General features: G+C 44.4%; 1 long non-coding RNA gene across 1 annotated transcript; it reads left to right on the top strand.

The window, feature by feature from the left end:
- The first annotated feature begins 785 nt into the window (after positions 1-785).
- Positions 786-20,293, top strand: LOC102496115 (uncharacterized). The gene is made up of 3 exons (XR_335153.3): positions 786-948; positions 13,383-13,618; positions 19,757-20,293. It is a non-coding gene; the product is annotated as an uncharacterized LOC102496115 (long non-coding RNA).
- Positions 20,294-23,678: the final 3,385 nt, after the last annotated feature.

Genomic DNA, 23,678 nt, shown 5'->3' on the forward strand with positions numbered 1-23,678 from the left:
TGTTCTCTCCTGGGTGACTGAGAGGACAGAAAGGCAGAGAGAAAGAACGCAGGAATCGTTTTTGCCTTTCTTTTCATAAAGGGAAGCTGTCGAGTTGAGTTTCAGGTGAGACAGCTTGGAGAGAAGGGCAGCCATCATTTGGAACTACATGCCTGGAGTTGAAAGCTAAGGGAGAAGTTCAGGATTCAGCCACAGAGAGGAGCGTGAAAGTTGTCACCTGGGAGGAGAGCTGTCACCTGGGAGGAGAGCTGTGCTGGTCACTTATCCTGGACAAGGAGGGTCGAGTCTGTTCTTGAGAAGTGCCTGAATTTGATGAACACCAGAGAAAGAGACTCTGAGAAGTAACACAAATTCCTAACAATATGGAGTGCGAGTATTTAAACCTAGTCTTCCACTCCTGTGGGTCTTTCTTCTTTAATATAGAACAGTGACTCACCTGAATGTGACCTGTTGGTGTCTGTCTGAGAATTAAAGAAACTAGGTAGTTTTCTCCCTCATGATCTTTAAAGCAGTATTTCTGAAACCTTTCTGATGGTTGACCATGACCCACAGTGAGAAATGTATTTTAAACTAGGACCCAGGACACACACCCATTTGTAATTATGTAACTAACAAAGGACTTCGTGAAACAATATCTACCTGTACCTTCTGAAATGAATGCTGATATTTTAAATTCCATTCTATTTATTTAAAAAAAAAAAAAGCCTGCTAGTTGGATCCTGCTAAATTGATATCTGAACCACTCATGTGCTTCAAGCCCGGCAGTTTGAAAGACATGGGTTAAAGGACTGTGGTTTCTGGAAGTCGATTCTCCCTCTAGCGGCTGGTATCTTTGAGGAGAGACTAGAGCTTGTTAGTCTCAGCTCAGCAGGAGGATCAGTGGGGAAAGCTTAACCCTGGCTTCAAAGGACTTCTGGGCTGGAAGTTTTAGCTTTGAGAGGAATCCAGGTAAGTTCTTCCAGCATCGCTGCTCGTGTTGTTTCCTGATGAAAATGATAATAGCACTGATTGAATCAGGCACTGTAAAGTTATTATTATTTTTATTAAATTATTTTTATTTAACTTTATTTATTTATTTGCTTATTTAGAGTGACAGAGTGAGAGAGAGAGAGGGAAAGTGAGAAAGCAAGCTACCAGGTCCAGGACTCGAACAACAGTCAGCCATGCTGGAGTCCAGCACCCTTAACCACCACACCACCTGCCAGTCCCTGTAAAGTTATTATTAACACAATTAATTTTGATAATAAACCTCTGAGGGAAGTTTAGTGATTAACTCCATTTTGCACATGAGAAATACTAAGGCAAAGAGCGATAACTTGCCCATCGTTAAGACAGTTGGTAAATGGCGAATTCAATCTCAGTCAATCAGTTTGCAGAATCTAGGTGTTTAATTCTACTGGGAATCTTTTTTTTTAAAGAATTATTTATTTAACTTTGTTAATTATTATTATTGTTTTTAAATTTGCTATAAGGTATGTGTGCTCACCGGAGAGAGATGGAGTAAGGGACATAAAGAGAAAGAAAAACAGAAAGGGAAAGTGAGAAAACAAGCCACCATGTCTGGGACTTGAACTGTGGTTGATTACATAGAAGTCCAGTGCCTTAACCACCACGCCACTTGCTGGGCCCAGGACAATGTTTTAAAGAGTTGGCTAGGGGCCAGCAGGTAGCGTGGAGGTTAAGGTGCTAGATCCCACAAGGCCGACTGCATGGTTTGAGTCCTGGCCCAAGCAGCTTGAAAATCACTATGGGTGTGTGTGCATGTGTGCCTCAAATCCTGAGAGGAGCCTGGAGGGGAAGGGATTGCAGCCTGGCCATACCCCCAGGAATTCTCACTTTCTCTCTCACTCTGTCTCTCTCTGGCAAGAGCATGAGCCCTATAGCAAAAACTTTAAAAAAAAAAAAAAAGAGAGAAAGAAAGAAAGAAAGATAAAAAGAGTTGGCTAGTGAGCTGTGTCTTCCGTGGTCCATTCGGGCCCCTGTGCCATCTCCGTCCATCACTTCTGTGTCTCTGAGCAAGGCCTGGTCATTTTTTGCCATTGTTTTTGGTACCTTTTATACCTTTTCTCAGTGGAGCCTGCTCAAGTTTATAAGTTTCTTGGATGCAATTAAATATCTAACTTGCTTTCAAGAACTGGATTCAGGAAAGAAGTAGGAGAAAGAGGAATGGGAAAGAGATTCTTTCTTTCTTTCTTTCTTTCTTTCTTTCTTTCTTTCTTTCTTTCTTTCTTTCTTTCTTTCTCTCTCTTTCTCTTTCAGAGGTTTTTGCTATAAGGTGTATGTGCTTGCTGGAAAGACAAAGACAGACAGATGGGAAGCGAGAAATCAATCCCCAGGAGGAATGGCCACGCTGCAATCCCTTCTCATTCACTCTCCTCTCAGGATTTTGGACATGCATGCACACACACCTGGCGTGAGTTAAGCCGCTGGGTCCAGGACTTGAACTGCAGTCGACTATGTGGGAGTCCAACAACGTAACCATTACTCCATCTGCTGGTCCTGGGAAGGGGTTGTTGAATGGACTTCTAAAATTGAACTGGAAAAAGGGTATCTGCAAGGGTAGAGTCCAGGCCCCCTTCACATGGCACCTTGTTTCATGGCACCAGCTTCCCAATGAAGTCCCATCTTCATCCCAATCATCCACTCCCCTCCCTGTCTCCAGCAGGCTTATCTCTTCAAAGCAACTCTGTCATCATCACTCTCCTGCCTCATTCTTCCTGCTAAAAAAATGCTGCCTGCTGACACTGCAGACTTACTCTGTCCCAGTCTGAACCCTTCCTCTCTCCCTTCCAGGCCCACTCCCCCTTCCTGCCCACTCCAGTGTCTGCAGGATGGAGACCTGGCTCTCTGCTGTCCATTCGGACTCACCATTGACCCCACTCTGTTTCCCACTGGTCTGTTTGCACGTGAAGCTCAGCCTGGCAAGTTTCGTCTTGGTAGCTGGTGGGATGGTGCTCGTTTGATCTCAGTGCTGGGCCCTGCTGGGTGCACCCCTCTCCCTCCCCATACCTGCCCCTCCTTTAAAACCCTGTTCAGGTCTCACCTGACCTCAATGGCTTCTTCTAATCTCTTCTTCTATTTATTTTATTTTATTTTATTTTCATTTGACCAGAGAAGGACAGAATGAGCAAGAGAGAGAGAGGGAAAGTGAACCTGCCGGCCCCCTCTTCCTCTATTTTTGCATCTTTGCATTTATTCCATTTATTTGATAATATCACCAAATGCCGTAGGATGTTTCAATGGTTTGTTTTTCATATTCTCAACCATATTCATGCATTTATTTAAAAACTATTTACTAAATTGTTTATTTAAGTTTCGACACACAAAAAATCAATGACTAGGGCTGACAGCTGCTATGGGGGTTAAAGTGCTGGACTTCCACATGACTGACCGCAGTTTGAGTCTTGGACTTGGCAGTTTGCTTTCTCACTTCCCCTCTCTCTCTGTTTCTCTCTGGTGAACACATGTGCCCTATAGCAAATTAAAAATAATAATAACAATAAATACAACTAACTAAATAATTCTTGGGGGAAAAAAAAGAATTCAATGACTTTGAGGGTGAAAACAAGTGTTGTAACTCTAGAATCCACAAACAGGGCCAGAACAGTCAGCATAGTGGAGAGGGGTTGTTTCTGTTGCTTTTGACCCTCTGTTTTCATTTGCTTTTTAGGAAAATAATCCCCACCCTCAAGTCTGAGTCTAGGTGATGTGAGTAGGGATGATTTCCCCTCCTTGAATGTGAAGTTGGCATAGGACAGAGGCTGGGCAGTGAGAGGATGCATGGCAGGTCTCAGGTCTTATCCAACGTGGATACTGGTTGTACAGGGACTGGTGGGAAGTAGCCCTGGGAATTTCTAGAACTGCCTGGGGCTGCTAAGCTAGTAGGATGTGAGCCCAGAGCTTCTGACGATGATTACCACCACTGCTTGGAGAGGGTTTGTCTGAAGATGATGCTGATATGAAGAAAGTCTGGGGACCAGCAGTTACCGTAATGGCTATGTCGCTGGACTCCCATATAGTCGACCACAGTTTGAGTCCCGGACCTGGTGGCTTAAACTCACGCCAGGCGTGTGTATGCGTCTGCCCAAGATCCGTAGAGAAGAATGGAGGAGAAGGGACTGTGGCGTGGCCGTCCCCCCTGGGGGGTGATTTCTCTCTTTCTGTCTCTCTTTCTGCTGGTGAGTGCACGCGCCCTGTAGCAGAAACCTTTCAAAAAAAAAAAAAATAAAAAAAGAAAGAAAGAAAGAAAGTCTGAATCGAGGGGTGGAAAGCAACTGATTCTACATTTCATCTTTGAGCCCTTTAGGCTGGCCAATACTGTACCTTGAAGCCAGTCAAGTCCCTTTTGGCTTAGGTTGGTTTCTGTTGCTTGTCCGCAGCCCATGACTAAGAATTCTAACTCTTACATTGCATCCTCATACCCGTGTTCTGTAGTTACCTGTAGTGAATAACAGCTCAAAGGTCGGCTTTCGGCATCTGGCCTGACACTTCCTGATCCTAACTAGCCTAGGTTGAGTCTCATTCCAGCTCAGGTTAGGTCGAAGGTCAAGACTGAAGTGTGTTAACTGGTTTAGCATGGCTCTGGTCACTGCTTTTTCTGCATTGAATCCTTCCCTAGGGCTTTGCCTGGTGCTATATCCTCCAAGCATTCAGTGTATACCTGGCACTTCTGTGCTGGCTCACGTCAGCCTTTTGGTACAAATAGTCTGCTAGGAATCTCTGCTCAAAAGGAGGTAGAATCCTCATACGGAGCAAGATGTATGGTGATGTGCTTGTAAGCCTGTGGTGGGCTTATAAACTGCAAGTGGCAGAGTGTGTAGATGGTGGTGCAGCAGCAAAATGTGATGCTCTGCCAGGCTGACTCATATGGGAAGGTTCTAGGTTCACATCTGGAGACCTCTCTGGGTAAAACGGGCATGTTTGTGCCCATGAGCTGGGGCTGACTGGAGCTGGAGGTGGATAGAGGCACTAAGACCCTGTTTGCGGGGGGTGGGGGGGCTGTCTCTTGCTCATTGAAAGAAATAAAGTCAAAACAAAACAAAGCAAAACTAAGTGAAGATAATTAGGTAACAATAGAGAAAGGAAGACTTACTATAGTCGTCTTCTTTTTTTTTTTTTTAAATTTGTTACAGGGCACGTATGCTTGTCGGAGAGAGACTAAGAAAGAGAGAGACAAAGTGAGATAGCACCCCCAAGGAGGGATGACCACACTTCAATCCCTTCTCCTCCAAGCTCATCCCCAGATTTTGGGCATGTATGTACATATGTCTGGTGTGTTTCTCAAGCCACCAACAGGTCAGGACTTGAACTGCTCAGTTGGCCATGTAGGATCCAGCCACTTTAATCGCCACACTAATGGCTTCTGTAGTCTTTTTTTTTTAAGAGATTTTTTGTTATAGGATGTGTATTCTTGCCAGAGAGACAGAGAGAGATAGAGAGGCAGAAAGTGTGAGATCACCCCCAGGATGATGGGCATGCCACAATCCCATCTCCTTCATTCTTCTCTGTTTTTTGTTTTTTTGTTTTTTTTGGAGAGGTTTTTGCTATAGGGTGCGTGCGCTCGCCAGACAGACAGAGAGAGGCAGAGAGACAGAGAGACAGAGAGACAGAAAGTGAGAAATCACCTCTCAGAGAGGATGACCACGCCGCAATCCCTTCTCCTCCATTCTCCTCTCGGGATCTTGGGCATGCACACACATGTGCCTGGTGTGAGTTTAAGCCACCGAGTCCTCTTCTCTGGGGTTCACATCACACGTACGAACATGTGCCCACAAGGTTCAAGCCTTGGGTCAGAGACTCAAACTGTGGTTAGCCATGTGGGAGTCCAGAGACGTAACCATTACGCCATTGCTGAGCTTGGCTTTGTAGTCTTATTTTAATAGTGCCTATCTGTGGGCAGTGGCTGCCGAGTGGGTGTTTTATCTGTACTCTGATAAATTCTTACAAAAAAATCAATCTGCCAGTCAATTGGCACCAACTAGGAATTAGAGACCAAACCCTTTTAGTCATCTTGCACAACCCTAAGCCAGCAGCTGCTTAATAAGTGTGTTTGGTGATTCAAACAGCTTTACACAAAGTTATCTAGCGACATGATTGAACAGATAGGGGATACATCTTGGTTTCCAATGAAGTACTCTTCCCTGCCCCTGCTTCAAGCCATGACCAAATATTCCTATAAACTAGTGGTAGGAATATTTTTTCTTTCCTTTAGTGTTAATCACAGACTCTCAGAATATCGCAGAATATTTTGAAAGGCTTCTAACAGAACAGGGTACCTGTTCTGTTGCCTCACCTTCCTGGGCCTGCATTTAGTCTCTGGTGACAGGGAGCCCACATGTGAACACATCCTTGACCCAAGGTGTTGCTCTCTTTCTGCTGGTGAATATTTGTCACATTTTAGTTCAATCTTTTTGTAGTAAAGTCATAATAAAATCATTTCAGTGACTGTCCGTGAACAGCCCTGGTTTGAGAGACTTTCAAAAAGTAAGAGTAGCCACTGGTCTGCCTGAGAGATGAGTGGGAAGGGGCCATCTTCCAAGAGAGTATGCATTAACTAGACGCCACTCAGTGAGACTTCCCATTCAGACTGGTTCTGAATCCTGAGGCAGAATGACACCATCTTTCCCTCACACTTTCCAGGCATCATTAGACTTTCATAATCCAACAACAGTTTTATTTCTTCTACAGTCTGGAGTTGGACAATGTTCAACTCACCTCCCTTCCTCCACCGTTACTATTAGGCAGACTCAAAGGCAGTATTCTCAGCTTCGGGGGCACATGGGAATCATGTGAGGGTTTTAAAAACAGTTGACACTTGGGGCCCACCTCTAGAGATTCTGAATCATGTGGTCTGTGGTATATTCTGGCACCAGGACTTAATTTTTTATTTCATTGTCAGAGGGTGTGCACACGAGCGAGGAAGAAAGCACTTGAGTGGGGTATAGTCAATACCACAATCCTTCCTTCTCCATTTCTTAGGATCTTGGTCACACACATGGAACCAGTGTGTTTTTCAAGCAGTTGGGGTGGAGATTTGAACCACAGTTAGCCAAGTGGGATCTGGCTTCCTTAGCTGAAAAGCTAGGGGCTGACCCAGAATTTGAAAATCTTCTTAGGTATTAGAGCTAAAGGGCTAAATCCAACTTCTGTTGAACCAGATTGTCATTGCCTAGAATTGACTCCTCTATGCCACAGAATATGACCTGGTACTAAAAACATTTGGGAAGACCTTTTGCTTTTTTAAAAAATTGTAATTGGAGATAGTCAAAGTGTTTACCTTGTCCACACTGTAGGATCGTTGGGAACCTAAGTGAGATTCTGCAGCAGCGATTGGGGTGGAAGGGGATGCTTTATAAACTGGGATGGAAGGGGGTCAAGGAAGCGAGTGCTGGAGAACAAGGGCGGAGTATATTAGGGGTCTCCAAAGAGTTCATGAAAAATGCATATTATGAAAAAATTATTGTGGATTTCAAGTTACTTTTGCAACCAAAATAACCTTGTACTTTAATTCCATTTTTCCATGAACTGTTTCAAGTCCCCTTGTAGGACAAAAAACAATACGGCCTAGGGTAAGGTAGGAGTCCTATCTCTAGAAGGAATCATTGACCTAGAGCTGGCTGATTATTGCCAAATAAATCTGAGCCTAATTTTACCAGAACTTTTCTTTTTGTTTTTAGAAAAAGTTATACATCAGGAATTGTATGTAGAATCTCTCACTTTTATTTTTAAGAGGCTTTTGCCTTAGGGTGTGTGTGCTCACCAGAGAGACAGAGACAGTGAGAGAGAAAGTGAGGACCCCCCTTCCACTCCCCACATTTGCCATGCTGCAATCCCTTCTCCTCTATTCTCCTCCTGGGATCTGGGGTATGCATGCACACATGGCGTGAGTTTCAAGTCACTGGGTCCGAGATTCAAGCTGTGATCTGCCATGTGGGGAGTTATAACTGCTCCATCATCTGCTGGTACCACTGAGAAATCAGTCCCCCCAGAAGGGATGACCATGCTGCAATCCCTTCTTCTCCATTCTTTCATGATTTTGGGCATAGTGCACATGCGCCCGGCTTGAGTTTCCAGCCACTGGGTCCAGGACTCTAACTGGGGTCGGTCATGTGGTAGTCTAGTGACATAACCACTACTCCATCTTCTGGTCCCTCTCTCAATTTTAAAAGCACTGAAGGGCAGCATAGAACCAGATGATTGCACAGCATTAAAATATGAAGCTTGGGGCCAGCAGGTGGTGCGGTAGTTGAGGCATTGGACTCCCACATGGCCAACTGCAGTTTGAGTCTCAGATGTGATAGCTCGCTTTCTCACTTTCTCTCTTTCTGTCTGTCTCTGGTAAGCACTTGCGCCCTGTAGCAAAATTAAAAAAAATAAGATAAATAAAATTAAATGGATAATTCTTTTTTTTTTTTTTTAGAAGCCAGACAGACAGAGAGATACAGAGAGACCGAAAGTGAGAAATCACCCCCAGGGGGGATGGCCATGCCACAATCCCTTCTCCTCCAGTCTCTTCTTGGGATCTTGGGCATGCACGCACACGCGCCTGGCGTGAGTTTTAAGCCACCGGGTCCGGGACGCGAACTGCGGTCGACTACGTGGGAGTCCAGCAACATAGCCATTACGCTGTTGGTCCCGATAATTCTTTTTTTTTTTTTTTTTGATCTGTTATTTATTTATTTATTTATTTTTTCCCCAATTTATTTATTTGCATTCATTCACTGTACATCATTACAGCATACAAAATGAGATTTTCCATCTAGAGTACACTGAATATCGTCTCAATCAAGCACATCAACAAATATGTTATTCTTAGCAAATAATCTCCCATTTCTTGTTTTCTGTATGTTTTGCTTTTTCCCCCCATCCTTGGTTCCCTATCTCTTACCCTCTGCCATCTCCTGTTCTCCTCCCACACTGTCTCTGTTATCTATGTTTGCTTTCTATACCATTTCCCTCCCACATTTTATTGAATCACCAAAGACCCTAATCAATCCGAATACCCTCCTAGCAAACACATGTGACACACACATTTCCATGAGCACAAGTCTAACTTTACACATCCTATAAAGTAGCACCTAACTGGGGCTACATATCCTACTGCAGTCATTGAATAGATACATTTTTTTTTCCTGAAACATTTTTTTGTAACTCAATTTACATTCCTTCCCTAAGTATCATCCCAGCACACAAAATGCTATCTCCCATCCAGTACACACTGCATAGTGACTCATGCACATTACAGAAAAAATAAATTTCCAATTCTAGTTCCTAGAATTATTTCCACCCTTTAACTTAAATCAAAGAACCGCCAAGGAACTTTGCTTAAAGCCCGGAAACAGGTTAGGATTCTGTTCAAATGGTAGGTGCATGAACCTATCAGTCTCATATACTTTTATCTTCTGTTCTGGTTCAATTTTCCTGATTAAATTCTGGGATATAGTATTCAACTCCAGACTTGTCCCTATGATTAAGTTAGCTACTTTCTCAGTTTTTGGACTCTTATTTCCATGTATCTGCGTTTAGTTTTCCTGATACAGCACATCCTTGAGAACTTCTTGGAGGTCTGGTCTGGTGCTGGTAAATTCTTTCAGGTTTTGTTTATCTGAGAATGTTCTTGTCTTTTCTTCCCACCTGAAAGATAATCTTGCCGGATACAGTATTCTTGGCTGAAACTGCTTCTCTCTTAACACTTGGAATATATTTTCCCATTCTCTCCTCGCTTTTATTGTTTCTGATGAGAGATCTGCTGTTAGCCTGATGGGATGTCCTTTGTAGGTAACTTGATGTTTTTCTCTTGCTAATCTTAGTATCTTGTCTTTGTCTGCAGTTTTGGTCAACCTGGCTATAATGTGTCTTGGAGAAGATCTTCTAGGGTTGATTCTATTTGGGGTCCGTTGTATTTCCTGGGACTGGATCTTTGAATGCCTCTCTAGGTTTGGAAAGTTTTCTTGCAGGATTTCATGGAATAGATTATCAATGCCCTTATGGGTTTCCTCACCTTCTGGAATGCCAATTATCCGGATATTTGGACGTTTGATGGTATCCAGTACTTCTCGCATATTATTCTCAAATTTTTGTGCCATTTTCTCAGTCTTCATGGTGGATTTTTCTAGGCCGGCCATTTTCTCCTCTACATCTGAGATTCTATTTTCTGAATGATCTAGTCTGCTTTTAATACTTTCCAGGGAGATTTTTACTTCTTGTATTATAGACTTCATCTCTAGCAGTTCCGTTTGAGTCTTTTGTAAAGTGTGTAATTCCACTTTTAGATCTTGCAGGAATTTCCTCATCTCTTGGAACTCGTCAATTTCTTTCTCCTTTCTCTTTAGCAGTTCATTATCTCTCTTCTCTTCCATCTCTGTTAGCTTAGACATTATGAATGATCTGAATTCCTTATCAGACATTTCCATGATTTTCACCGAACTGCTTGTGGATGAAGAGTTACTCTTTTCCCTAGGAGGAGAGGTATTTTCTTGTTTTCCCATGTTTCTCGTGATCCGGCGGTGATTTCTTGTCATCTGATGAATGTTGTGTTTCTTTCAAATTCTTGAAGTGCAGCCTTAATGTTCAGGAGCAAGCAGACAGAGGTGATCCAGAAACTCTTTGCTGTTCTATTGTGCTTGCTGGTGCAGCAGATTCAGTAGATAGTGGGGAATATTTTAACCCTATTAGTATTTGGATGTTTAGCTACAGTGCTCTTAGATCTGTCTAAAAACACACTGAAAGGATACTGGAGGGTGAAGAGACAAGAAAAAGGAAAATGAGACAGAGAAAAACAACAAAAAGAGAAAAAAAAGACAAAAAAATTTTAAAAATTAAAAATTTGTAATTACGGTTCTTTTTTTTAAAAAAAAATCACAAAATAGAAAACCACGCAAACGCGCCGTGCGAAAAATCTAGTTCACTGTAGCCATGTGGAACCTTGTCCTGAAGGCCCGTGGCTTCTTCTGCCTGGATGGGAGGAGCAGAGCGAAAATTAACAAGAAAGAAGGCGGAGCTAAGAGCCAGAGAAAAACTGGGCCTTGTTTTTTTTTTAAAAAAAAAGGGTAAAAAGGAAATATTACCAAAAAAAAAAAAGGAAAGACAGAAGCAGGGAGAGACAGGAACTGAGAGACAGAGAGAGAAGGCTATTATTAGTAGAAAATCTTCATTCCCTTAAAAATCTAGTTCACTGTAGCCATGTGGAACCTTGTCTTCTGCCGCTAGCTCGTTTGTTGGAGGCTGAATTATTAGTAGAAAATCTTCATTCCCTTAAAAATCTAGTTCACTGTAGCCATGTGGAACCTTGTCTTCTCTCCCGATAATTCTTTATATATTAAAAAATGAAGCTCATGGGGATGTTGCTGTTTGCTGCCCGAGTACACCAGCCATATGCGAGTCCATGATCTGGGCTGGTTGAATCTGGGGTGAGTCTTATGGCAACAAGACTCTGTTGGGCATGCTCTGTTTCTCTCTGTCTGTTTTACTCATGGAATAAATAATCTTAAAAAGACAAATAAGAGTTAGCCAATGGCCTGGTGGCTACGGGAGCTGGATCTCTGTGGCTGACTACACTGTTCCAGTCCCAGATGTGGCAGCTTACAGAACATGCTGGGCATGTGTGAGTGCGTGACATCCTGAGAGGAAGGAGAGGTGGCGTAGAAGGGATTGCAGTGCGACCATCTTCCATGGGAAATGCTTTGTCCTCTCCCTCTCTCTCTCTGTCACTCCCTAGTGAACACACATGCCTTCTGGCAAAAATGAGAAAACAAACAAAAATCACTGAATGCCAAAAAAGCACATGTGAATGTGAGACCCACAGACCATCATATTTAGAGTCCGTCATTTGTGGACTCTAAAACTGTACAGAAGTGGTCATCTTAGAAATAAGACTTCCGTGTTTTTTCAGTAAATCCCTTTATTTGTTTCTACAACTTCTCATTGGCTTATGGACTGACTCCTCTGACACCTTTGCTAGAGGAAAAAGAATTCTCTGGCTTCAGAGGCACTAGAGAACAGATCATCTTATTCTTTTGGAGTTTTCCTAAGCCTCAAGGAGTAGCATGCCAGGTGGGGGATGGCCTTGAAAAGAGTTCTGAGCTTGAAGACACATTACCTCCTTTATGATTATGATTATGATTTTATTTTTTACTATAGGGCACATGTGAGACAGAGAGACAGAGAGACAGAGAGAGGGAACGTGAGAAATCAGCCCCCAAGGAGGATGGTCATGCTGCAATATCCTCCCCATTCTCATGAGGTTTTATGCATGCAATGCTCATGTGCCTGGCATATTTCCCAAGCTCTCAGGTTTGGGACTCAAAAACTTGTACAGTCAGCCATGTTGCATCCAGCACCTTAACTACCATGCCACCTGGCTGGCCCTTTACTGTGTATTTTTGTCTGGCATTATTACCACTGAACCAAGCTGGCTGGCCAACATTAGGGTCCATGGTGTTCCTCTGGAGGCAGAATAGAGCAGAGGTGCCCTGGAGGAGTACAGATGCTGGGTTCTTGACACACAGTGGTCCTGCTCGTGGACAGTGAGGGTATCGATGAATGCAGAAAGTTGAGTGTTTAAAGAGAGAGGAAGGAGAGCAACTGAGAGGAGTCTGGAAATTGTCCTGGGAGAAGGAGGTGCTGAGAGTTAGGTTGCCGTAAGACTACTTTTTAGAGGTTCTTGGAAGCTGCTAGATTTTGAGATGAAATTTTAGCTGTGGAACCAGTAGACTAATCTGCTGTGCTGCTTCTGCCTCTTAGGACTTTAGAATATGCCAAAGAAGAACAATGAGTATCAGAGGCAAAAGAGAAAACCATAGTTTGGCCACAAATGTACTTAATAAAGTCCAGGAGTGATAAGGGAAGCTATTAAAACACGCAGGATGCTAAATTGATTTGTGCAGACTGCTTCTATACCATGTTAAGTCTGTTTTCCTACACTTTCTTGGCAAGTTTTTAAGGTCTTTCCAATATCCATTGCTTAAGACAGACTGTAGTGTCTGCTCAAATGTAGGGAACAGTACAACTCCTTAAAGACAGAAAAAAAAGAAAAAGATTGGACGATTATAAGAGCTATTTCTTCAAACTGAAGACATCTTAGTATCTAGACATAAGTAGAAATAGAAAAGAGAATTGTGGTAAATCTTTTCATAAAGTAAATGGAGTATGTGTAGTCCACCTAAGTTGGTGTGTTTTGTGGGTCTGATTTTTGGGTTTCGTTAACATAGGGTAGACCTGGGTCCTATCAAAGCACGTTTGAAATGAATGAGGATAAGATATTGCCACCACTACCAATTTCCCATTTCTAGCCATATTATCGACTCAGTTTTCCCATTTTGTCTTAGGAGCGAGCAGTCATGTTAGAGTAGAAGGTAACCTTGATTATCCTCTTCATTTTGCAGACAAGGAAACTGAAGTCCAAAGAGTTAAAGAGATGTGCCCAGGGTCACATGGATAAGTAGTGGCTACCATGATATTCTTGATCTTCCCCAAGATCTAGTCGCTATTGCTGTCTTCTCAATAGAAGCATCGTCCTGGGATCTATCCCTCCGTCATGAGACTTGGGCGAAGGAGACACCACTTCCAGTTTCAAACTACATCCTGGTTGGTCTAAGCCAATCAATCTCCTGGCCTAGTGGTGAGTACAAGACCTACGGTGCCCCTATAGACAGAAGGGGAGGACTTACATTCCATGCTTAGGGGAGAAGATTCCTTTTCTCTTTCACATGTGACTTCCACTACCATTGGGAACCATTGTTTTACACTCAAGGGTCTATCTGACACAGGTGTCCAAGCACAATTAGAGCACAGCTCGACTTCTACTAAATGAAGTGTAGTTCTTATTACACCACACAATTGCCTCACAGTGCCCAGCAGGCTAGGATATTCCACCGGGCATTTGGGCAAAGCGAACATTCCTAACTTTTCCAGACTGCTGAGCAGAGTTAGATGGTGATTATTAATAGAATGACATTGAGGAAATTAGTATGGCTCACTCTTTGGCAATTAAACCGTATGCTGGTCTCCAGCGGTATGAATGGCATTGCCAGCGTCTGCATATGGCTGAGACAGAGAGGAAGGGACTACCTGAACTAGTCAAGATATTTTAGTTGCAAGTGACAGATGACTTAATTCAAACTGCCTGCAAAATAAAAGAAATATAATAGCTCAAAAATAAAAAAAAATTTGGGCGAGTGACTATCATAGTCTGTTTTGTGCTCTATAACAGAACACCTGAGATTTGGTAATTTATAAAGAACAGAGATATATTTCTTATAGTTCTAGAGGCTGAGAAGCCCAAGATCATGGGGCTGGTTTCTGGTAAGGGCCTTCTTGCTGCATTATCCAATGGTGGGACAAGGTGGAGCAAGAGAGTGAGAAAGAGAGGGGCAGAGCCAGACAGGGCCAAACTCAATTTTACAATGAAATCTTTATGCGATCTTCAGATAATGGCATAAATTCATTCATAGTATCTCTGTTTTCATGACCTAATCAACTTTTAAAGGTCTCACCTCTCAGCATGTGGCACTGGGAATGAAGTTTCTAACACACGGACTCTAGGGTATTTCTACAAAGCATACCTGTGACACAACCCAAAGGTTCAAATGACGTCTCCAGGACTGCCTTTAGCCACTTCTTGGCTTCTTTATCATCCACATTGGTTTTATTCTCATATTCCACATGGGCAAAACTGGTAGCTAGTGATTCCATACTCACCTTCTCTGCTTGTGACCAGTGGAATAGAGAGGGGTCTCCTTCCCATCCTACGGGCTACCAATGTCTCCTGCCCCTGGTTGACTCTGGTTGGGTCATATGCTCATTCCTGAGCCAGTCAATGCTCTGAATGGTCAGGCCAGAGTTGCAAGTCTCCCTGGACTGAAGAATGCAGACTGAGAATGGCAGCAAGTCCCCAGGGGAAAGTCACTGTTCTGTTACCCAGGAGATAGGCAGATAGGTGCTGTCTGTCCAACTCATTACCTGGAAGCTTTTCTAAATGTGTAGATTTTCTTTTCTTTTTTGGCTTATGCTATGCAAAGAGTAGAGAATTTGAAATCAGGAAACAGATTTCAGTCCCAGCTCTTTGCATGTCAGCTCTCCCATCATTAAATGCATAAGAATACCTTTACCTAGTGTGACCCCAGAGTTGCTCTGAGGCTTGAATGAGATTCTGAAGGGGAAAGTACTTTTCAAAATATTATGGACTAAACAAAAATGAGGGATTGTTGGCATTATTATTATTTTTTGTTAATAACTTTAAAATTGTATTTTATTTACTACATTATTATATTTTAAAATTTTACTAAAGAGGGACAGAGAGAGAGAGAGAGAGAGAGAGAGAGAGGAGAGAGAGAAAGCGAGAAAACAAGTCAGCCGGTCTGTGACTTGAACCATGGTCAGCCATAGAAGAGTCCAGTGCCTTAACTACCATGCCACCTGCTGACCCTGGTATTATTGTTATTATTACTATTCTGTTTCTGAATTTCTCCCACTCATGCTCTGAGTATGGTGCAAATTTCTTTCAGGCAATCGGTGAAGAGTAATGCATCCTTAGCATCTAGGAAGAACTTGGTCAGTGTTGCTGTGAGCATATAGCACAGCACCTTCATTAGAATCTCATAGACCTCTCCTTCCTCTCGGGGTAGTGCCATCCAGGAAAGATGGCTTGGCATGTGCATTTCATCTTTGTACAGAGAAGAAGTTGCTCCCCCATCTAGGTAGACATACCTGCATGCAAGGATGCATGCTGGGGTGAATGGAGTGCATGCTGGACTGCAGGAATTGCTGCCTCTTTAGCAGGAGAGTGTGGCAGTTATTGGGGGGGAGGGTCTGCCTATGCATTACACAACCTGCATAGCTGCACTCCTTGTGCTCTGACTGTGGGGATGAATCAACGAGCAGGTTGATCTTCGGAGGGCTTTCTCCTCATTTTCCTGGCAAAGTCCATCTAACCCTCCAAGATGATTTACCTCTCTCCTTTTTTCTGAGCATTTTCACTTCATCCTGAATGCAGCAGTCTGTGTTGGCCCTTAGTTAACTACCCACTAGTGAGCCAGATTCTGCTGGCCTTTTTAGGTGCTCACCTACATACTGTTCCACCTGTAAGGAAAAGAATGCCTTCTTTTTAACTGTTCTGATGACTGATTTTGCAGAGGGCAGCTAATCATTTATTTTCAAAATTTTTTATTGCCAGAGGGTGTATGTGTTTGCAAGAGATAGATAGATAGATAGATCGATAGATGGATGAGAGAGAGAGAGAGAGAGAGAGAGAGAGAGAGAGAATCCCCCCTCCCATGGGGACATGGCCATGCCACAATCCCTTATCCATTTTTCCATCCTTTCAGGATTTGGGGCACATGCTCACATGTGTTCAGCATGTTCCTCAAGCTGCCATGACTGGGATTTGAACCATAGTCAGTCATATGGGCTGTGGCTCCTATGCTTAGGTTAACCACTGCACAATAGGATCAGCCCAACATCTAACCCTTTAAAATAAATGCAGCGCATTAGTTGACCACAATTGACTGTTGTTGCAAAGTCAGAAGTTGATTTCTCCAAATGCCCAAGAAGCAGGGATGAAAAGCACAGGCAGCTTCACCTAGATTGACCACCACTGTTTGCTATTCTAAATCCTCCTGGCAACAGCAACTCCGGAAAGAAATTATTTGAACTAGATCCAGCCAGCCTCCAGGGAGCCAGGGATGCGATACAGTAGCCTTTATGTTACTGTGACTGAAAGTCTTTCTATTCTTAAAAGATTATCCTGCTCTTTTGTGAAAGATGGATGGTTAGCACCAACAGGCACTTGCATTGTTGCTTTGTGACCAGGTCGCCTCTTTCACTCCCTCCTTCAATCTTTTGGGTCATCTGAAATGCATAGTTCTGACAGAAACTTTCAACACAATTTTCTCCAGGATTAACTGGTCACCATGACATCAGTGGTGTGGCTTGGGTGAACTGGGTCTCAGTTTAAAGCACACTCTGATCTCTTTTGCCTATAAAATGCCTTTACTTGACATTGCTGCTGTTCCTCATCTCTTTCTTCACACAAAAATTCTCGGCTGCCTTAGCTTTTGTTTCCTCACTATCAACTGGCTTTATACCCTCCAAATTGACTGGTTTTCCTGTTTGTCTCCTACCCCTATAGGCCCTTTCTCTGCCCACTCTTTTCTGCCCCCACCGGGCTCCCTTGCTGTTAGGTTCTGGTTGGTTCCCTCCGTGGAAGGCATGGTTGGAGATGGAAGGTGAGTGGACAGTGAGAGGAGGTGACTGCTGCCCCTGAACTCCATCACAGTCTCACGGAGGGTCTGGCAGTAGCCATTGTTGCTCCACTGCACCATTCCTGGGGGGAGATCTTCCCTGTCTCCAGAATCCTGGCAAGAGATGGAAACAGCTTCTTGCCATTGATTGCTAGCCTCTTGAGTGTCCCATTGTCTCGTGCAGGTTCTCTGTTTTTTATTATTCATGATAGATCATGTGAATGCACCCAAGGGGGAGGGTCACCCTCACAGGACTTTATCACACTGCTATCCTCTTCCTCTGGTCCTCCAGCCTGCCAGAATCCTGGGTACTTGTGTGCACTTGGCATGTTTTCAGGTCACCTGGACTGGGGATTCAAACCATGGTTAGCATGTAATTTCCTGCTCTGCAGTCCAGTACACTTCCAGCTGAGCTAGAGAGTCTGGGCCTGATGCTGGTTTTCCTAACCCTGCATACATTCTATCTAGTCCCTTCATTAAATTATTTTCTTTCTTTCTTTTTTTTTTTTGGGGGGGGAGAGATTTTTGCTATAGGGCATGTGTGCTCACTGGAGACATAGAGAGACAGAAAGCATGAAATCAAAGAAATCACCCCCTGGGAGGATGGCCATGATGCAGTCCCTTTTCTTTCATTCTCCTCTTGGGATTTTGAGCACACACGCACATGTGCCTGGCGTGAAATTTAAGCTGCTGGGTCCAGGACTGGAACCATGGTCCACTATGTGGGAGTCCAGCAATGTAACCATTACATCTTCTGCTGGACCCTCCTTCATTAAATTCTTTACAGTTTGGTTCTTTTGAGTGCCATCTGCTTTCTGCCAGGATGCTGTGTTTGGGTTACCCTCACAAATCATCCAAGATACCTCTCTGTAAGGCTATTAGGGGTCTCCAAGACATGTACCTAAGAAAACTTTGCAGCCTTGTTTATCCATAGCCATTCATGCTCAAGTACTGTTTTTCTTTTCCTCTTCTTTAGTTTCTAGATGCTGTCCCATTCTTGTTTCCTTCTACCTGTTGGCTCATTCTTTGACAAGAACTATGACAAGTGGTCCTCCATTTCCATTCCATCCTGCCCCATGTGGAACATAGCTCATAAAAAAATAATCTTCCTGGGACCAGCAGTTGGTGTAATGGCTATGTCTCTGGACTTCCATGTCGTCCGCTGTGGTTTGAGTCCCGGACCCGGTGGCTTAAACTCACACCGGGTTCATGTGCGTGTGTGCCCAAGATCTCAAGAGGAGAATGGAGAAGGGACTGTGGTGTGGCCATCTCCCTTGGGGGGGACTTCTCCCTTTCTCTCTTTCTCTGTCTTTCTGGCGAGCGCATGCACCCTATAGCAAAAACCTCTCCAAAAATAAAAATAAAAAAAAATTCTCCCTGAGGTACCAGCAGGTGGCATGATGGTTAAGGCTCTGGACACTCCCACATGGTTGACCACAATTTGAGTCCCGGACCTGGTGGCTTACTTTCCCGCTTTTCCTCTCTCTCTCTCTCTCTGTGTGTGTGTGTCTGGTCAAATTAAAATGAATGAATTAATAAATAAAATTAAGTAAATAATTCTTAAAAAATATTTCTGAAACACTTGGAACCAATTTAAGGAGCAGTCTCAAACCCACAGTAGAGGCAGGTTCTGGATCATTTCCATTTGGTCTGTTGACTGACTCTCCATCCTCCTCCACAATTTTCTGAGCCCTTGGAGACAGACCTTGATGGACACATCAAGGGGCTTCCTGTTGGGTTCAGGCAGTCGGGAGGCTCTGGTAGGAGATGAGAGGGCGTGGGGAAGATGAGGTTGGCGTGTTCATCTCTTGGGCTGCCTTGTGGATGGAGAGGGTTGGCACTGGATATGTTTTTCTTCCATAGGTCACGGGTCCTCCTCTACAGCTACAGAAACGTTTCTCCTCTTGGGTCTAGGGATGACAGCCCTTTCTACTGCTGCTAGTCCTCTTGGTTCTCTAACCTGCCCACCATTCTGTGTGCAGTCCTGTCTTTTCCTAAATTACCCCCTTCAAGGGTCCCATCTGTTTCTGCTGGGACCTCACTGGTCCCAGGCTCCAGTCACTGGCGTACGTCAAGATCTCCAGACCTTTCTATCTTTTGGGGGATTCCCACTGCTTTCTGGTCATTGTAATTTATTACAATTTAGTCCATAGGGTTAAAATTTAATCTCATGTCTGAATTAATTCTCCTTTTTCTCATCTGCTCAAGGACAGAGATCTCAGGTACAAGGTGGTCTTTGATTTCTTTCCACCAATAACCAAGTATTTTCTGTGTCCTGGGGAAGGAGGAAGACAAAGGAAAGGGAGACATCTTTCTTTTATAACCAACTGCTGAGACAGCTGTGTCTTCTTTGTTTGCTTATGTCTCTGGTTAACACCCCATGACCATCAAGGCCGTCTGTGGGGCCAGAGTCCAAATGTGGATTCTCTCAATGATGCCGTGGTAACAAACCACCCTCAATTGAAACAAGTTAGAGCAGCACAGGTTTACTTCTCTAACATGCTCCATGTCCACTGCAGGTCAACAGAAGTTCACCAACTCATTGAGGAACTCAGGCTCCTGGAACAGCTTCCATCTCCAGCATTTGCCAGATGCTACCAGAAGGAACGAGTACTCCCAGAAGATTTGGCATCAAGACTTCAATGTTGCTATCTGAAGTGACTTATATGTACATTTCATTGGCCAGCATTAGTCATGTGGCCCTGCCCACACAGAAAAGGAACAGGAAGTACAATCTTACTATGTGCCCAGAAGGGGGTGCTCTGGAGATCTTTGGGAAGGATATTGATGACCAACGCAGGTCACATGGTCACTTCCTTAGAGCACTCAGCATGGACTAGTTCTCTAGCCAGGGGTCACTAATGCCAGTCTGCAGGCCCCGACACCATCCACTCACATTATTGGAAGTCCATTGCCTGCCATCTTACTGCTGAGTCTCCATGGCTCTTTGGATACCTCCTGGGGAAGACAACTGACAAGACTGCAATTACTGTTATGTTATTTTAATTTTTATTGTTATAGTTTTTCTATAGGGTGCACAAGCTCACTGGAGAGAGAGAGAGAGAGAGAGAAAGAGAGGGAGAGGGAGAGAGAGAGAGAGAGGTGAGAAATCACCCCCTGGCAGGATAGCATACAATAATCCCTTCTCCTCTACTCTCCTCTCAAGATTTTGGGCATAGGACCAGCAGTTGGCATAATGGCTATGTTGCTGGACTCCCATGTAGTCGACTGCAGTTTGAGTCCTGGACCCGGTGGCCTAAACTCATGCTGGGCACGTGTAGGTGCATGCCTAAAATCCCGAGAGGAGAATGGAGGAGAAGGGATTGCAGTGTGGCCATACCCCTGGGGGGTGATTTCTTGCTTTCTGTCTCTTTGACTCTGTCTTTCTGGTGAGCACATGCGCCCTATAGCAAAAATCTCTCAAAAAAAAAAAAAAAAAAAAAAAAAAAAAACAATTTTGGGCATGCATATGTGCCCAGGGTCTGAGCTACTGGGTCTGAGACTTGAACCATGCAGCTGGCCATGTGGGACCCAGCTGCCTTAACCTCCATGCCACTTGCTGGACCAACTGCTATTATTATTATTAGATATATTTTTTTCAAGAGATTTTTTGCTATGGGGCACGTGTACTTGCTGGACAGACAAAGACAGAGAGACAGAAAGTGAGAAATCACCCCTCTCCCTGAGGGGGATGGCCACACCACAATCCCTTCTCCTCTAGTCTCCTCTCGGGATTTTGGGCACACATGCACACGAGCCTGGCATGAGTTTTAAGCTGCTGGGTCTGGGACTTGTACCACAGTTGACTATATAGGAGTCCAGCAACATAACCATTACACCATCTGTTGGCTCCATCATTATATTATTATTATTATTACTACTACTATTATTTTAATTTAAGCAGAGAGAGACAAAGAAAGATAGAAGGAAAGTGAGAAAGCAAGCCACCGGGTCCGGTACTTGAACTGCAGTTGGCCATGTGGGAGTCCAGCACCTTAACCACCATGCCACTAGGGCCCCAGCCAAATGTTACCTTTTAAAAGAAAATTGTTGTGGTAAAATACACGTAACATGAAATTCAGCACTTTAATCTTGTTAACAAGTACAACTGAGTACATTTGCAGTGCTGCACAACTATCACCACTGTCTGGTTTCAGAGCATTTTCATCACCCCAAAAGGAAACCCTGAACCTATTAGTCACTTCCCATTCTTCCTTCTCTCCTGAAACCAGGAAACACCTTCTTGTCTCTCTGAATTTGCCTATTTTGGATATTTCATATCACCAGAATGATAAAATATGTGGCCCTGTGTGTCTTTAAACCCAGTTCCTTTTCGAGTCCTCATGTCCCTGTGACCTACAGGAAGCCCACACAATATCATAACAAATGTGGCAGTAGGGGTACTCTCTAGGTGTCTCCTCTTTTCACTTGCTGTCACTCCAGTTTCCTTCTCCCTGGCTTAGAAGAAGACTGCATTCTGCCGCCTAAGCAGGGAGGGTTGCCTGCCTCCTTTTCTTTCAGGTTCTTCAACTTCTGTGGGTGACTCTCTTGGAGTTAACTCCTCATGCTGTTGGGGTGGGTTGAGGATGAGGCTGTCCAGAAAGAAAAGGCCACTGTACCTCCCTCCTGTTCTCCCGTCTCTATTCCCTCTCAAGCAGAAGTGCCTGAGGTACTTGAGATGGTGGACAATCATGGTGGAGCCATAGTTAATAAACCTCAGGACATGTGGTATCCGGTCCCCTCTCCGCCCCCTGTGTTCTTCAGCCACTGCTGTTTTCTCAGGCTGTGGACCTGAGTGACAAGAAAAGTATTTTGATATTTTCTCACACAGCATTTTGATAATGGTCCTCCCCTGCTCAACAACTTTCCATGTCTCTCTAAAAAGGAATGGTATTAACTCTAAATTCTCATCTTGGCATTCTAGGTCCCCTACAAACTAGCTCCAATCTCGTTTTCTAGTTTCCTTTTTCCCTACTCCCTGCACAAATTCTTTGTTCCTTTCAGGCTGGCCTGGAAGCTCACTGCCCCCAAAATGTCCTTGCACAATTCGGTTGGGGTCGTGCGGTCATCCATCCCCACCTGGACTGCTCTTTCTGCCTATGAGGCTCTTTCCCATGGTCTCCTCCTGGCTGGCCTCCCTTCCCCAGTGAACTCTTCAGCTTGGTCTGGGCACATATCTTGCTGCCCTGCATGATTGGTGACCTCCTCACATGCTTACGCTGGCGGTGGGGTGAGACACAGAATGACAGACTGGTTGCAGCCAGCCGAAGGTGGACTGTCCCACCCCCTCGCCCGATGTGTTCCCAGTAAGGCAAACTAGCAGCGTCAGTCAGAAGCGAGCTTAGCCAAGGCTATCAAATCCAGATCTTTTCCTGATTGGGAAGTGGAGTGTTAGGAATGTGTGAAGCAGAGGCTTTTGGATAACTCAGCCATAACTCGGCCATCTTCCCGGCATGCCTGCTGGCTTATGCTGGAACTGGGGGTCTGAAAGAAATGGTCATAAATGGTCGTCTAGGGGTGCTTTAGGCAGACCCGGAAGTACACCCGGTTGTTACCATGTTTGGGTGAAGGGATTAAAAGGAAGCAGGAGGGAGAAAGAAAGGCAAATTGCAGAGGAAAGGAAATAAAAGATGGAAACAGAGAAAAAGGCAAGTCACTGTGGGGAAGAGCAGAGAGGGTGGATGGATTTAGGGGACCCCCAAACCGAGGGTGAGAAGCAGCAGAGTCTTAGGGCCCTGTTTGGTGGCTCCCACTATTCCTATGCTTTCCCCTAACCCCAGGCCAGTATGTACATCCCCTATCCCATCCGCAGGTTACCTGCCCTGACTGGTCAGAAAGTAGCCCCAGGCAGGGAGTATTCTTCCTTGATAATCTCACCTCTGGGCCGCATCTGCCTTTGTTTATGTGTATTTCTGGTTTAGTTTGTTTTTATGGGAGGGGCTGCTTTATGTCTTGGAGAAATTATTTCCAGCCCTGGAGAAATGCCCAGAGGGACAGAGCTACTGCCACATTGCCAGTGCAACCTGACCTTGTCCAGTGGCCTAGGGCCATCCTTGCTCCAGAAGTTCCCCCAGCCATGCAGGACATGCAGGAAGTGGGCACGTCTCCTTTGAGGGCTCCCATTAGATCTTCCTAAATCAAGCCAGACTGGCAGCACTGTTTTCAGGCACCCTGACTTTGAAAAATCTCTCGTTCCCCTAATTGTGAAGGCAGGACTTCCAGGCACGAGGGGTGGTAGGGCTTCTGCAGGGCCTGTGATTCAGCTTCCGTTCAGGTGACAGTGGCGGCTCTTCTGCTGTCTCGACAAGATCTCTGCACTCATACCCACTCAGGAACACTTCTCACCTGGGCTACTGAGGCGAATTCCAAGAAGGATCCTTGCCTCTGAACTTTCCCTTCCAATCCACTCTATCTGTGGCTGGTGGATTAATTTAGTTTATT

This window comes from Tupaia chinensis, unplaced genomic scaffold, assembly GCF_000334495.1.
Source record: "Tupaia chinensis unplaced genomic scaffold, TupChi_1.0 Scaffold000354_1, whole genome shotgun sequence".
Classification (NCBI taxonomy): Eukaryota; Metazoa; Chordata; class Mammalia; order Scandentia; family Tupaiidae; genus Tupaia; species Tupaia belangeri.